Source organism: Triplophysa dalaica, chromosome 21 (assembly GCF_015846415.1).
Source record: "Triplophysa dalaica isolate WHDGS20190420 chromosome 21, ASM1584641v1, whole genome shotgun sequence".
In the NCBI taxonomy this organism is placed as follows: Eukaryota; Metazoa; Chordata; class Actinopteri; order Cypriniformes; family Nemacheilidae; genus Triplophysa; species Triplophysa dalaica.
Genome location: NC_079562.1, coordinates 17,659,796 through 17,676,350, shown reverse-complemented (window position 1 = coordinate 17,676,350; position 16,555 = coordinate 17,659,796). Strand labels below are relative to the sequence as shown.

The window sequence follows — 16,555 nt, the reverse complement described above, 5'->3', positions numbered from 1 at the left end:
ACGATACTTAACGGGTAGCCAGTGAAGCGATAATAAAACTGGGGTTATGTGATCGTATTTTCTTGACCTAGTAAGAACTCTGGCAGCTACATTCTGAACTAACTGTAGTTTGTTTATCGATGATACAGGACAACCACTAAGTAGAGCATTACAATAGTCAAGCCGTGAGGTCACAAATGCATGAATAAGCTTTTCTGCGCCTGCAACACACAAACTATTTCGTAATTTGGCAACATTTCTAAGGTGGAAGAAGACTATTTTTGTGATATTTGAGATGTGATTTTTAAATGACAGGTTGCCGTCAAATATAACGCCTAGGTCTTTAACTGTATTTGTTGGAGTAACAGTGCAGCTTTCAATTTGCAGGCTGTAATCGGAGATATTCTGTTTACTTGATTTTGGTGCTATAAGTAATATTTCTGTTTTGCTAGAGTTTAAAAGGAGGAAATTACTAGTCATCCAATGTTTTATGTCCTCGATGCACTCTGCCAGTTTGGATAGCTTAAAGGAATCATCTGGTCTTGATGAGATATATAGCTGAGTATCATCTGCATAACAGTGTAAGCTAATTCCATGTTTTCTAATAATGTTGCCAAGGGGCAGCATGTATATGGAGAAAAGCAGGGGTCCTAAAACCGATCCCTGAGGTAATCCATAGTTTACTTGCGTAAGATTTGACGATTTCCCATTTAAATGGACGTATTGATATCTGTCTGTTAAGTAAGATCTGAACCATTGCAGTGCCTGTCCCTGAATACAGGTATAATTGTGTAAACGATCTAGTAGTATTTTATGGTCTACATTATCGAAAGCAGCACTAAGGTCAAAAGTCAAAGATCAAATCAGTGCTGTGATGCGGTCTAAAGCCAGACTGAAACTTCTCGTTCATGTCATTATTTTGTAAGAAGGTACACAGTTGAGTTGACACTACTTTTTCTAGTATTTTAGACAAGTACCGGAGATTTGAAATCGGTCTATAGCTTCCAAGTTCATTGGGGTCTAAATTTGGTTCTTTGATAAGAGGCTTAATTACAGCCATCTTAAAGGGTCCTGGGACATGTCCTAGATTAATTGACAAGTTGATTATGTTATAAATGGGCATAACTACAGCAGGTAGTAACTCTTTTAATAAAGTAGTCGGAATGGGGTCTAATAAGCATGTCGTCGGTTTGGATGTTGCAATAATTTTAATTAAATATTCCTGATTTATAAGAGAAAAACACTCTAGCTTTTCTTTTTGGGTGACGGTTGAAACTAATTCTTCTGACACAGTTGGAGGTTTGGTTTTAGCTATGTTGTCTCGTATTATTTCGATTTTCTCAGTAAAAAACTTCATGAATTCATTGCTACCAAGGTGCTGCGGAATACCCAGGTCAGGTGGAGTCTGTTTGTTTGTTAGTTTAGCAATTGTACTAAATAAAAACCTTGGATTGTTTTTGTTATTTTCTATGAGGTTACGGAGGTACTCGGCTTTTGCTGCTTTTAGTGCCTTTTTGTAACAGCTTGCACTCTCTTTCCATGCAATTTTAAAAACCTCTAATTGGGTTTGTTTCCATTTTCGCTCCAGTTTACGCGTTTCTCTCTTTAGGGTGCGAGTGGTGTTATTATACCATGGTGCTATGATCTTTTCATTAATCTTTTTTGACTTCATAGGTGCGACCGCTTCTAAGGTATTAGAGAAAATATTGCCCATGTTGCTGGTCATGTCATCGATCGATTCTATGTTAGTGGGAAAGGTTATTAGTGGAGTCAGATCTGGCAAGTTCTTTACGAAACTATCTTTAGTAGTTGAGGTGATAGTTCTACCCTGTCGATAACGAGATATACAACTGATTTCTGGAGTGCGCAGTGTACATGTTATAAGATGGTGATCGGAAACATCGTCGCTTTGAGGTATAACATCGATATTGGTTAGATCGGCTCCGTGAGATATAACCAAGTCTAGTGTATGATTAAGGCGATGAGTAGGTCTATTGATGTATTGTGTTACACCACAAGAGTCTAGCAGTTCTTTAAACGCCACAGCTAATGGATCGTTAGCAATATCTAAGTGGATATTAAAATCTCCAACAATCAGTACTTTATCGATGTTAACGAATAGATCCGATAAGAATTCTGCGAACTCGAACTGCGAATTAGTGTAAGGCCCAGGGGGTCTATACACAGTAACCAATGTAAGAGAAAGCACTGTTTTTTTACTTTTATTTGGAACAGTTATGTTCAACACAAGCACTTCAAATGATTTAAATGTATGCATTGTTCTCCGAGTAACGGTAAGAAAGTCTCTAAAGATTGTTGCGACACCACCACCTCGACCAACCGGACGTGGCTCATGAATATAACCGTAGCTTGGTGGCGTAGACTCATTTAGACCAAAGTAATCATTTGGCTTAAGCCATGTTTCAGTAAGGCAAAGTATATCAAAACTGTTGTCTGTGATCATTTCATTTACAATAACTGCCTTTGGATTAAGTGATCTAATATTAAGTAGCCCAAACTTTAGGCGTTGGTTTTGCTCATTAAATATATTGTCTTTTGGTTTAATCATGATAAGATTTTTTCTCTGACTTTAAAATAAATTATTATTTGGTTGTATTATTCGGGGGACAGACACAGTTTCTATGCATTTGGAAGCAGTAACATTCTTAACTGGTGGGTGAGAGCAACACAGACTATGATTAAAATTAAAATTTATACTTACTAGTCAAATGGTGGGTAGCGTCTTTGAGATGTTGTCAGACAGAATTTCCGCTCCAATGCTGCTGGGGTGCAGCCCGTCGGGGCGGAAGAGCCTTGGTCGCTCGCAGAACAGATCAAAATTATTTACAAAGAGCAGCTTCTGTTCAATAGATGGACTCCAAGATGGTGACAAATAAGATTCTCTGGTCCGATGAGACCAAGATATAACTTTTTAGCCTTCATTCTAAGCGGTATGTGTGGAGAAAACCAGGCACTGCTCATCACCTGTCCAATACAGCCCTAACAGTGATGCATGGTGGTGGCAGCATCATGTTGTGGGGGTGTTTTTCAGCTACAGGACGACTGGTTGCAATTTAGGGAAAGATGAATGCGGCCAAGTACAGGGATATCCTGGAGGAAAACCTTCTCCAGAGTGCTCAGGACCTCAGACTGGGCCGAAGGTTTACTTTCCAACAAGATAATGACCCTAAGCACACAGCTAAAATAACGAAGGAGTGGCTTCACAACAACTCTCTGACTGTTCTTGAATGGCCAAGCCAGAGCCCCGTCTTAAACCCAATTAAGCATCTCTGGAGAGACCTAAAAATGGCTGTCCACCAACGTTTACCATCCAACCTGACAGAACTGGAGAGGATCTGCAAGGAGGAGTGGAAGAGAATCCCCAAATCCAGGTGTGAAAAACTTGTTGTATCTTTCCCAAAAAGACTCATGGCTGTATTAAATCAAAAGGGTGCTTCTACTAAATACTGTGCAAAGGGTCTGAATACTTAGGACCATGTGATATTAAAGTTTTTCTTTTTTAATAAATCTGCAAAAATTTCAACAATTCTGTGTTTTTCAGTCAATATGGTGTGCTCTGTGTTCATTAATGAGGAAAATGAACTTAAAGGATTTTAGCAAATGGTTGCAATATAACAAAGAGTGAAATATTTAAGAGGGTCTGAATACTTTCCGTACCCACTCTATATACTTCCGGCTTTGCTACTTTTCAGACGGATTTAATAGTCCTCCGTGCTTTGCGCTTCCGCTTTATGATTTATCTTATTTAAACAACAGCAATTCAGTACAGTGCTCAGACTAAACAATTAGACACTAAAGCTAAAGACTCTGGGAAATACTTCAAAACTTTTGGACTACTCAGCAGCCAGGACTTATTTAGGATAGTGGTCTACCAGACAATCGAAGTTCTTAAGGATAACTCGGCTGCTCACTCTCAAACTGATGTGAAAATGGCTTCTATTGGATCAACAACCACCTGCTGCTCAGACTGCCACAAACTTCTACAGAAGATTGCAGTTCCAGAAACAAAGTACTTGTGATACTGCCGTCCCTGCAGGAACACAAAACTGAGCCTCGCCGTGGATCCCTAAGCACACTGTAACGAATTGCTGTAAAAACTACAGAGTTATTTTACAGAAGCTGACTGTTTTTTAAATAATACAGAATATTGCTGTAAAGTGCAATGCATTCTGAGGTCACGTGACGGATTAACTCATATGTACAGAATATTGCGGTAAATTTCAAATCTACAATGGCGGGATGACCTTCAACAGTCGAGATTGGGGTAGTGCGTAAAATGAGTGATTCACACCTGTGGTAAGTGACTTATTACGTTTTTTTCCATATTTGGTAACAATCATACTGGTAACGTTATATAGAGGTATCTACATTCGCGTTTCATGTTGGTAACCCCGGATTCAACCTCCATCCGCGGGGACCAAAGGAGTTTCAGCAGCGCCGTCGCGGTAAGATTTCAAACATTCTCCGTCGCTGTAGCACCTGAGGACAGAAGTTGTTCATGTTATTTAGAGTTTTTGTTCACACCAGGAGCGAAGGCGGTATGTGACGAGCTACAGTTCATTGTAATAGTAAGTTGACGGTTGTTTTTAAATGTTGAACATCGCAACGGCCGTAGACACGGTAAAAGTTACATGCTTCGACAGTTGGGATTCACGGGACTTTAGTGTTGAAGATCACACTCGGTCGTGATTATTTTGTGGTGTTATTCAAATGTGCAAATGCAGTTATCCGTTAAATCGAGAGCCCAAATTAAAACAAGTCGCCAAAGCTTGAGATAAGTCGATGTTCACGGAGGATAGCCCGGTAAAGTGATTAGTGTACATAACCAGCTAGATATACAGTTTATGTAACGGAGGCCAGATGAGAGCTTGAGCAAATGACGTTACCGACACCCTCATCGTTAGAGCAGGTCTTTCTCCCATATAGGACCGTTCGAGGGTGGGAGTGAGACGGCCCGTTACAAATACTAGTGTGACAATTTCTTGACCGTGACATCCCTAACGTTAGTTGTCTTGTATAAGTACAGTTTTAAGTGTAAGTTACTCTGTGTAATTTGCTTAGAGTTTGTTTGTGGAGTCACTTTACTAAAATGTAGTTTAAATGTAAAAAGCTTAAAGATAAAAGTCTATAGTAACTATTAACTATTGTCACATGTGGTATTGTTTGTTTTAGGACACACTTTCACATGCAGGCCACTGGATGCTGACTACTGAAGGTTATGTTGTGTGTGACTGTGCTCAGCACAGCTTCATGTCTGGCCGTCCCACTCTGTTCATAGCATGTTACATATTCAATCTTGAGTACCAGGATGGGGCAGCGTGTATCTTGGAGTCCATTGAAAGGTATTACTTCCTTACCTGCATTTTATAGATATGTTAATGTTATATAACTGCTAAGACCTTTAAAATAATATTTCTCAACGAGATATGCATTTTTTTAGTGCAAATTATTTAGAAGTCTCCCCTATTTAACACCAGCAAGCTGATCATTTAATTAATGTGTTTTAATATAATATATTTTGTATATTTGATATATAACATTTAGTTTTTCCTGACTCTTTGTAGATATTAATCCAGAGAGTGGAACAAGAAGAAGGGTCATCTAAAATGCCAGGATACAGAAGAAAAAGGTTGAAGTGAACCCACATGTTGCCGCTCTTCTAAACACAATGATGAATTTTCAGTGTAATCGATGAAAAGTAAGAAGCACACACACACACACACACACACACACACACACACACACACACACAGATCTCATCATTTAATTACATAATTTTAATATTCTCTGACTGTATATGTTGTCCTCTGTTTTTCTCTGACTATAAATTGAATATCTGACATTATTCTATTTTTTCTTTTCCATAGTTCTAGCTACTTGTTGTGCTCTGATGGACCAAGATGTGGACTGTTTTACAGAATGCAAAACATACTGGATATACAGTGATTATGTATTTCTTCTAATTACAGTAAATTAAAATCAAGCAATTGGCTGTAAAAAATACAGCATTATACTGTTGCTATTCAAAATTACATTTTTTTCATGTATTATGCAATTACAGAAAATGCCTGTAAATTGAATTACAGTACTGTGGCTGTAAAATATACAGTAACTGGCTGGCAACCCTGCTGCCAGTATTTTACTGTAAATTTTAAAGGATTTTTTTACAGTGCATACACTGAAAAAAGTGAGACTTTGGATCAACATAAAAAAAAAAAAACCTTTAACTTTGGAAAACTTAAACGAATTATGTCAACTTGTGACAAGCAATTTTATTAGTTTCTCTCAAATTATATTTATGGCTTGGTTCAAATCAAAATATATACATTTCACAAACTACCATTGTTTGATCAGTGTTTGCTTAGTTGTGCTCTTGATCCCTGACTTTGGTTGAATTACTTTGGTCTCTTCTCTTTAAATGTTTACAATAGTCTTTTAATAAGAACACTTGTGCATAAATAAGAAAAGAAGAGTTGCTTTAAGGTTAAGTTTTTGTGATGTCTGTAAAGTTTTGATAAAGATGAGAAGTGATACAAAATGATGTGGAAACTGATCTTTTATGACTTTATTTAAATGTCCTGGTTGACAAATGCAAATATACTGTTATAAAATAAACAGACAATTATCTTGACACACTTAAACATCAACAGTCATCATACAAACCTCAACAATGGTGAAAATTATCAAACTAATTCAGATAAACAGATCAAATGCAATGCAAGCTGGGAGTCATGAATGAGTTTTGAACTTTGATGTTACCCAGCATGCATAACCGCATGAAGCTTTCTTTTGTTGGTTGTCACCATTGTTGAGATTCATACACTGATTCTTGATATCCAATTGATTCAGTAAGTTTTCCATTAGTTCATATTGTGTTTTAGTACCACTGTTTTAATCTCACACAGTAGGATCACACAACATGCAGACATTAATAACTCACTGCTAAGTAATTATTATTATTACCGCGCAATGACCAATAAATTGACTCCAATGGATTCTAAGTTTTATCGGCTCAATAAATGTGTTGTAACACACTGTAACAACAGACAATTAAAACTGAAAAATATAAGAGTCAAGAGCCCAACTAAAGAAAACACTGATCAAATGTATAAATATTTATTTGAACCAAGCCATAAATATCATTTGAGAGAAACTAATAAAATTGATTTTAACAAGTTGGTCCAAAGTCTCACTTTTTTCAGTGTACAGACGGTGAGTTCCGTTAACCCAGTACATCTCAACAGATTATAGTGAGCTCAGACAAACCTGCAGGAAAGATGCAAACATAGGTAACAGAGGACACAAACCGTTGGAAGAAACAGGGCGCAAGACCTAAAGGTGCTCATAACATCGGACTGTGAAGAGTTTCACAAATTGCTGCATTAGCTTAATTTACCCCAAATATGGCTCAGACTCAACTAGACAATGTTTGTATTCTACCACCCCCTGTACATCTTGAAGCACTAATGAATATGGGTGAAGAATCCCCAAATGTGGACAGGCAAAAATCAAAAGTGGACACTGCAGCTGGCAGACGCTCTTTGTCAATCAGGCTACGGCGCTCTGCTCAAAATGCAGCCGAGCCCAAACCTCTAATAGTGGGGGACTCTATTATCAGAAACATTTTGTAGCAGTGCTATACTTAAGCCGCGGGAAGTGGGGTTCCTGTGGGGGCTGAAGCATCCCCTATGAAGGTAGGGATAGAGCAGAAAAAAAAACTTAAACGGTGTCGAACATAAATAAATTTTATATAAAAAAGAACTCAAATTATTTTTTATTAATTAGTCTATTCACTTATATTTATTCAAAACATTAATGGCGTCATTGTAAAAGGCAGGCCACAATGACAACACAATTGTGTCATTACATCAGGCATTCCTTAATGGATGTTGAATGTCTGGAGCGCCAAAACGAATTTAAGACTTATTTTACTGGACAGTTCGGGGATGAATGCCTCTATGCGGGACTTCATCAGCGTCAACAGTGAAAGAAAGGCTACATATGGAGTTTTCTATGTGTACGGGTTGATTTCCATGTGCTGTCCCCGTACAGCGTGCATTTTTGTTTCATGAGAATGGGTTGGCTATTGGCAATGTAGTCATACTTACAAAACGCGTTTATGTGTTTGTTGTATATGCTTATAAACGCACCGTGTCACGTCTGCAACTCTGGTCACAGGTATCGAGCGCCGAACGATTACTTTCTGCAAGGGACATTTACTATTTTTTTTACTATTTTTATTCTGTTATAGTGGAAAAACATTTGCTTTTTGAACGTTTATCAGTGAATATCCTCTTTGGCTCACTTGGTCAATTCCGAGCGAGTGTGGGAGACACGCGATGCTCAACAACAGGGCTCAGCGAAACGACGGTCAAGTTTGCCCTCACGTGGTTTTGTTGTGCGCGCTTACACTAGCCATTACGGTAAACGTATATAACGTGACAGAGTATGGCAAGCCATTTTGTCATTTAACCCTTGAGGTTTACTAGTGTCTATTTTTAGGCTACTAGTACTTATTGTTTAGTCACTAGTAACTGTTCAATTAGATACTTGTACTTATTAATTAAATACTAGTACCTACAAATTATATACTAGTGCTTATTTATTAGATGATAGTACTTATTCAATAGATACTAGTACTTAATCATTAGATACTAGTACTTATTCATGACATACTAGTACCTAAAATTAGATACTAGTGCTTATTTATTAGATACTAGTACTTATTCAATAGAAACTAGTACTTTACCATTAGATACTAGTACTTATTCATTACATACTAGTATTTAATCATTAGATACTAGTAGTTATTAAATAGATACTAGTCCTTATTTATTTGAGACTAGTACTTATTACATCATTGACTAGTAATTATTCTATTGTTATTAGTAACACATTTCAGATTTTTGCCATTGATTTCTATGGAGATCTGTCATTTAGATATCAACTATTCAGTTCTGACTAGTGTGTCTTCCGATAGTCACTAGTACCTATTTATTAGGTACTAGTATTTATTCTTAAGGTACTGATACTTATTTATTAGGTACTAGTACTTATTTTCAAGATACGTGAGCCTGCCAAACGGATACCGATGCTTATTTTTTAGATACTAGGACTTATTCATTGGATACTAGTACCTAATAAATATTCCATTCCATTCCATTTTCTACCGCTTATCCGAACTACCTCGGGTCACGGGGCATCAGCGCCTATCTCAGGAGTCATCAGGCATCAAGGCAGGATACACCCTGGATGGAGTGCCAACCCATCGCAGGGCACACACAACCTACGGACAATTTTTCCAGAGATGCCAATCAACCTACCATGCATGTCTTTGGACCAGGGGAGGAAACCGGAGTACCCGGAGGAAACCTCCGAGGCACGGGGAGAACATGCAAACTCCACACACACAAGTCGGAAGCAGGAATCGAACCCCCAACCCTGGAGGTGTGAGGCGAACGTGCTAACCACTAAGCCACCGTGCCCCCCCCCCCATAATAAATATATACTTATTAGATACTAGTACTTATTTATCAGAAACGTATACATGTTTATCAGCTACTAGTACTTATTAGATTTATGCTAGTAACTATTCATGAGAAACTAGTACTTTTTTCAATAGTGACTAGTGAGATATTTTATTTTACTAGTAAGACTTGCGATTGAACTCTACAATGGTCTTTCTGACTAGTCATCATGTAAAAAACAATTGTGACCAGTAAGATAAGAAATTTTACTAGTAACAACCGTAAAAGACACTAGTGTCTAATATATAACTACTAGTTCTTAATGAATTAAACATTGAATACAAATCCACTATTTAAAAACAAGTACTAGCATTGAATGAATACATACTAGTAGTATCAAAAAGATACTAGTCATTATTGTAATACAAACTGGTCAGAAATTAGTACTGATATCAAAAACAGAATAACTACTAGTACCTATTCATTTGAAGATATCTTCTGCCTTAAAAGGAACTAGTAAGATGTGTTTGAAGATATCTTGATTCAAACACATTATTGCATAAACATGATTAGCCCTCTGTCATCCAATTAGCGTTAACATACAAATACAGCCAAAAGTTTTGAGAATTACATAAATATTCGTTTTCAAAAAGTTTGCTCCTAAACTGCTTTTAGATCTTTGTTTCAGTTGTTTCTGTGATGTACTGAAATGTAATTACAAGCACTTCATACGTTTCAGATGCCCCAAACAATCGGAAAGGCGCTTCATCTGAGAATCTGACTTTGGCCCAGTCCTCAGCAGTCCATTCACTATACTTTCTGCAGAAGATCAATCTGGCCCTGATGTTTTTTTTTGGAGAGAAGTGGCTTCTTTGCTGCCCTTCTTGACACCAGATGCGCTCACACCTGCCTGCTGCCATTCCTGAGCAAGCTCTGCACTGTTGGCACTCCGATCCCGCAGCTGAATCCTCTTTAGGAGACGATCCTGGCGCTTGCTGGACTTTCTTGGACGCCCTGAAGCCTTCTTTACAAGAATTGAACCTCTTTCCTTGAAGTTCTTGATGAACCTATAAATTGTTGATTTAGGTGCAATCTTAGTAGCCACAATATCCTTGCCTGTGAAGCCATTTTTATGCCACGCAATGATGGCTGCACGTGTTTCTTTGCAGGTCACCATGGTTAACAATGGAAGAACAATGATTTCAAGCATCACCCTCCTTTTAACATGTCAAGTCTGCCATTCTAACCCAATCAGCCTGACATAATGATCTACAGCCTTGTGCTTGTCAACATTCTCACCTGAGTTAACAAGATGATTACTGAAATCATCTCAGCAAGTCCTTTACTCAACTCAACTCAACTTTATTTATATAGAGCTTTTTACAATTTTCATTGTTACAAAGCAGCTGTACATGAGACACATTTAATACAAGTATGAATTCTAAAGCAGCCCCCCCAGGCAGATAGTGCTAAACAATATGCAAACGGTGGTGAGGAACCCAAAACTCCCATCGAGAAAAAAAACCTCAGGGGAACCCAGGCCCAACCAGGGGATTCCAGTTCCCCTCTGGCAAAAGCTGCTGCCTCTGCACAAGCTCAACAGTGCTTGCACAACAAGGCTTAATAAAAATATAAAATTAAGGATTAAAGATTATCATTAACAATCTAATAGCATTTGAAATGTTGTAGGAAAAACAAAGTTGTCGCGTCCTTTATCCAGCTCTATCCTCTTAGCACTTGTCAGGTCACCGCTTCCCATTCTCAGCTCTGCCATCAGGTCTGGGCATGAACTGCATCCTGCGGTAACCTTGGAACAAAGAGACAAGACTGGCTGAGAGTAGAGTACTGTTCTGCACTCTTTGATGCAACAAGTACATCATTTGTTGTTGGATGTGTTCCTGGTTCCGGTTGATCTAAATAATGCAGCCTAAATCCTCTGAGGATTAATATTACGGAGGTGTAGTGTATGCAAGATTAAAAAGATGAGTCTTTAGTCTAGATTTAAACTGACAGAGTGTGTCTGCCTCCCGGACCGTGCAGGGAAGAATATTCCAAAGTTTAGGCGCTAGATAAGAAAAGGATTTAATGACAGCAATGAAATGCAGTGGAAAGGTTTTTTTGGGATTAAGTTAATTTTCATGGCAAAGAAGGACTATGCAATTCATCTGATCAGTCTTCATAACATTCTGGAGTTTATGCAAATTGCTATATAAAAATTTAAGCAGCAACTTTTGTAAAGTTGGTTGGATGCAAAAAAATAAAGCATGTACTGAGAATGAGGTATGAGAATATTGTGTAATAATAGCCAAGTACACACCATATATGTTAGCTAGCTAATCCATTGCAATGTATTTATATATAACTATCAGTATTACAAGTTACCAAAGCAGCCATCTGTTTTGCTAGTTCATTTTTCAATAGTGTCTGTAATTATCAATGACAAAAGTATTCACATTGATGTTTGTTTTCTTCCTAAAATAATCTGACTTTTGAACGGATTGGATGAATGAATAATTTAGGTGGCTCACTCATTAAAACAGCCGCATACTGGCCCTTTCAATACATAATTTCTTTCTTTTTATAATCTCTTCTATGTTAGAATTTTATGAATGAGGATTATACACGAATCCAGTATGGAGGCAGAAAACATTCTTAAAAATTCTTAAAGGTTTGTCAGTGGAAGTCCGTGGCCTTTTCAGTGAAGTGGAAACTCCGGTCAGGTTGCTTCTGGTTGTACCAGTGTCATCTTCTGAAGCAGAAAGGAGCTTTAGTGCCCTTGGAAGGTTAAAAACTTGGCTACTCTCAAGTATGTCACAAAAGAGACAGAATCATGTGGCAGCTTGTCATGTCCACCAAGACAAGTTGGACCTCTTAGACAACAAGTTGGTGTGCCAAATTTTTTTGTTGGTTGTGAGAGATGCAAGCAGATATTTGGAGCTTTCATTTAACCTGTGTAATCATAATCACTGTTCTGTGCATCTAAATTTCATGTTTCCCTTTAAAAACAATTAAAATGCAATAAGGTGGAATGTAAAAATCTTAAAATAAATGTCTAAATGTTGTCTCTTTCATATATGTTTATGTTGAATTTGTAATCAGTTAAAGCATATAGATAGATAGATAGATAGATAGATAGATAGATACAGTTGAAAGAAAAAAAAAGTGAACCGAACCCTTTGGGCTTACTTGGATTTCTTCATAAATTGGTCATAAAATGTGTTCTGATCTTCATCTAAGTCACAACAATAGAGAAACACAGTCTGCTTAAACTAATACCGCACAATTTTAGATTTTTTTTATTAGAATGTTTTATTAGAATGTTAGAATGTTTTTATTTAACACAACATGTAAACATTCATAATGCAGGGTGGAAAAAGTATGTGAACCTTTGGGTTTAATAACTGGTTGACCCTCCTTTGGCAGCAATAACCTCAACCAAACGTTTCCTATAGTTGCAGATCAGACCTGCACAACGGTCAGGAGAAATTTTGGACCATTCCTCTTCACAAAAGTGTTTCAGTTTAGCAATATTCTTGGGATGTCTGGTGTGAATCGCTCTCTTGAGGTCATGCCACAGCATCTCAAATGGTTGAGGTCAGGACTCTGATTGGGCCACTCCAGAAGGCGTATTTTCTTCTGTTGAAGCCATTCTGTTGTTGATTTACTTCTATGCTTTGGGTCGTTGTCCTGTTGCATCGTCCATCCTCTGTTAAGCTTCAGTTGGCGGACAGATGGTTTTAAGTTTTCTTGCAAAATGTCTTGATAAACATTGTGTGTGTTCTTTCCAAACAACTCAATTTTGGTTTAATTTATCCACAAAATGTTTTGCGAGTGCCTTGATGCCCGATGACTCCTGAGATAGGCACAGGCTCCCCGTGACCCGAGGTAGTTCGGATAAGCGGTAGAAAATGGATGGATGGATGTTTTGCCAGTAATGCTGTGGAACATCCAGGTGCTCTTTTGCGAACTTCAAACGTGCTGCAATGTTTTTTTTGGACAGCAGTGGTTTCCTCAGTGGTGTCCTCCCATGAAGTCCATTCTTGTTTAATGTTTTCCTTATTGTAGATTTGTCAACAAAAATGTTAGCATGTGCCAGAGATTTCTGTAAGTGTTTAGCTGACACTCTAGGATTCTTCTTCACCTCATTGAGCATTCTGCTCTGTGCTCTTGCAGTCATCTTTACAGGACGACCACGCCTAGGGAGTGTAGCAACAGTGCTGAACTTTCTCCATTTGTAGACAATCTGTCTTACCGTGGACACATGGACATCAAGGCTTTTAGATATACTTTTGTAGCCCTTTCCAGCTTTATGTAAGTCAACAATTCTTGATCGTAGGTCTTCTGAGAGCTCTTTTGTGCGAGGCATGGTTCACATCAGACAACGCTTCTTCAGAACAGCAAACTCAAAACTGGTGTGTGTTTTTTATTGGACAGGCCAGCTTTAATCAACACATCCAATCTCATCACATTGCTTGGACCCCAGGTTGGGTGACTCCTGGCTCCAATTAGCTCTTGGAGAAGTCATTAGCCTAGGGTTTCACATACTTTTTCCACCCTGCACTATGAATGTTTACATGTTGTGTTCAATAAAAACATGAAAACATATAATGTTTGTGCGGTATTAGTTTAAGCAGACTGTGTTTCTCTATTGTTGTGACTTAGATGAAGATCAGAACACATTTTATGACCAATTTATGAAGAAATCCAAGTAAGCCCAAAAGGTTCACATACTTTTTCTTTCAACTGTAGATAGATAGATAGATAGATGGATGGATGGATGGATGGATAGAGTGAGGAAAATAAGTATTTGAACACCCTGCTATTTTGCATGTTCTCCCACTTAGAAATCATGGAGGGGTCTTAAATTGTCATCATAGGTGCATGTCCACTGTGAGGGACATAATCTAAAAAAAATCCAGAAATCACAATGTATGATTTTTTTACTATTTATTTGTATGATACAGCTGCAAATAAGTATTTGAACACCTGTCTTTCAGCTAGAATTCTGACCCTCAAAGACCTGTTAGTCTGCCTTTAAAATGTCCACCTTCACTCCATTTATTATCCTAAATTAGATGCATCTGTTTGAGGTTGTTAGCTGCATAAAGACACCTGTCCACCCCAAACAATCAGTTAGAATCCAACAACTACAATGGCCAAGACCAAAGAGCTGTCCAAATTTTACACCTCCACAAGGCTGGAAAGGGCTACGGGGATATTGCCAAGCAGCTTGGTGAAAAAAGGTCCATTGTTTGAGCAATCATTAGAAAATGGAAGAAGCTAAACATGACTGTCAATCTCCCTCGGACTGGGGCTCCATGCAAGATCTCACCTCGTGGGGTCTCAATGATCCTAAGAAGGTGAGAAATCAGCCCAGAACTATACGGGAGGAGCTGGTCAATGACCTGAAAAGAGCTGTGACCACCGTTTCCAAGGTTACTGTTGGTAATACAACAAGACGTCATGGTTTGAAATCATGCATGGCACGGAAGGTTCCCCTGCTTAAACCAGCACATGTCCAGGCCCGTGTTAAGTTTGCCATTGACCATTTGGATGATCCAGAGGAGTCATAGGAGAAAGTCATGTGGTCAGATGAGACAAAAATATAACTTTTTGGTCATAATTCCACTAAATGTGTTTGGAGGAAGAAGAATGAGGAGTACCATCCCAAGAACACCATCCCTACTGTGAAGCATGGGGGTGGTAGCATCATGCTTTGGGGGTGTTTTTCTGCACATGGGACAGGGCGACTGCACTGTATTAAGGAGAGGATGACCGGGGCCATGTATTGCGAGATTTTGGTGAACAACCTACTTCCCTCAATTAGAGCATTGAAGATGGGTCGAGGATGGGTCTTCCAACATGACAATGACCCGAAGCACACAGCCAGGATAACCAAGGGGTGGCTCTGTAAGAAGCATATCAAGGTTCTGACGTGGCCTAGCCAGTCTCCAGACCTAAACCCAATAGAGAATCTTTGGAGGGAGCTCAAACTCCGTGTTTCTCTGGGACAGTCTTGCCGTAGTTTGAAGAGACATGTTGAAGAAACGGTCACCTATTTTTTTTCTCTGGACTTAAGTTGGCCAGAAAAACGTTTGCCTATAAGTACAGACTCATACAGTTATCTTGTCATTAAGTACTAAGATTACTAGTTATGATATCCTCTGTTAACAAGTTTAAGTTTGTTTTAAATGTGTATTTGCTCATTTATGCTAAAATGCTAGCATCTTAACGGAATTTCCCATTGAAGTTAGCCTTAAGCCAACACATTTATTTCTTTACGCTTTAAACAGACAATATTTCAACTACGTCTGTACCTATGTGAAATACTGAGATGTATTCTTGTGTTTTTGTAGTTTTACAGTACTTCCTGAGTAAAGTTTTGGAAGGGATATACAAGCTTCATTCCTTGTCTCAGGGAAACTGTTAGCTATCTGCCGAACTAATGTTACGGGCTAGATCACGTCACCCACACAGAGAAGCAGGGGCAGAACAGTACCAAATATTAACATTGATTTTCTCAGGTGTTCAAATACTTATTTGCAGCTGTATCATACAAATAAATAGTTAAAAAAAAGCATACATTGTGATTTCTGGATTTTATTAAAGATTATGTCTCTCACAGTGGACATGCACCTATGATGACAATTTCAGACCCTTCCATGATTTCAAAGTGTGAGAAAATGCAAAATAGCTGGGTGTTCAAATATTTATTTTCCTCACTGTAGACAGAAAGACAGACAGACAGACAGACAGACAGACAGACAAATATAGAAATAAATTATCCAATAACAATACACATTAAAAAATAAAAATAAAATAACAGGCAGCATACAACCCCAGATAGCACACTTATGTCTGCAAGATGTCTGTTGAAGATCAATTCATCTGGAAAGCATCTGCTGTTTACTAACATCTGATAGACATCTATAAGATGTCACTTTAACATAAATTCTAAATCATTACACCTTAAAGACATATTCTAACAGGAAACGTCATATAGACGTATTGCAGATGAGCAAACACTCCAAAAAATACGTCTTCCAGATGTAAACACCCACATCAAATAGACGTCTCCGTGATGTTCG

At 38.2% G+C, this 16,555-nt stretch overlaps 1 long non-coding RNA gene across 1 annotated transcript; it reads left to right on the top strand.

Moving 5' to 3' along the window:
• The first annotated feature begins 5,177 nt into the window (after positions 1-5,177).
• LOC130410085 (uncharacterized) lies at positions 5,178-6,200 on the top strand. Its single transcript, XR_008904976.1, has 3 exons — positions 5,178-5,342; positions 5,565-5,698; positions 5,868-6,200. It is a non-coding gene; the product is annotated as an uncharacterized LOC130410085 (long non-coding RNA).
• The last annotated feature ends 10,355 nt before the right edge of the window (positions 6,201-16,555 follow it).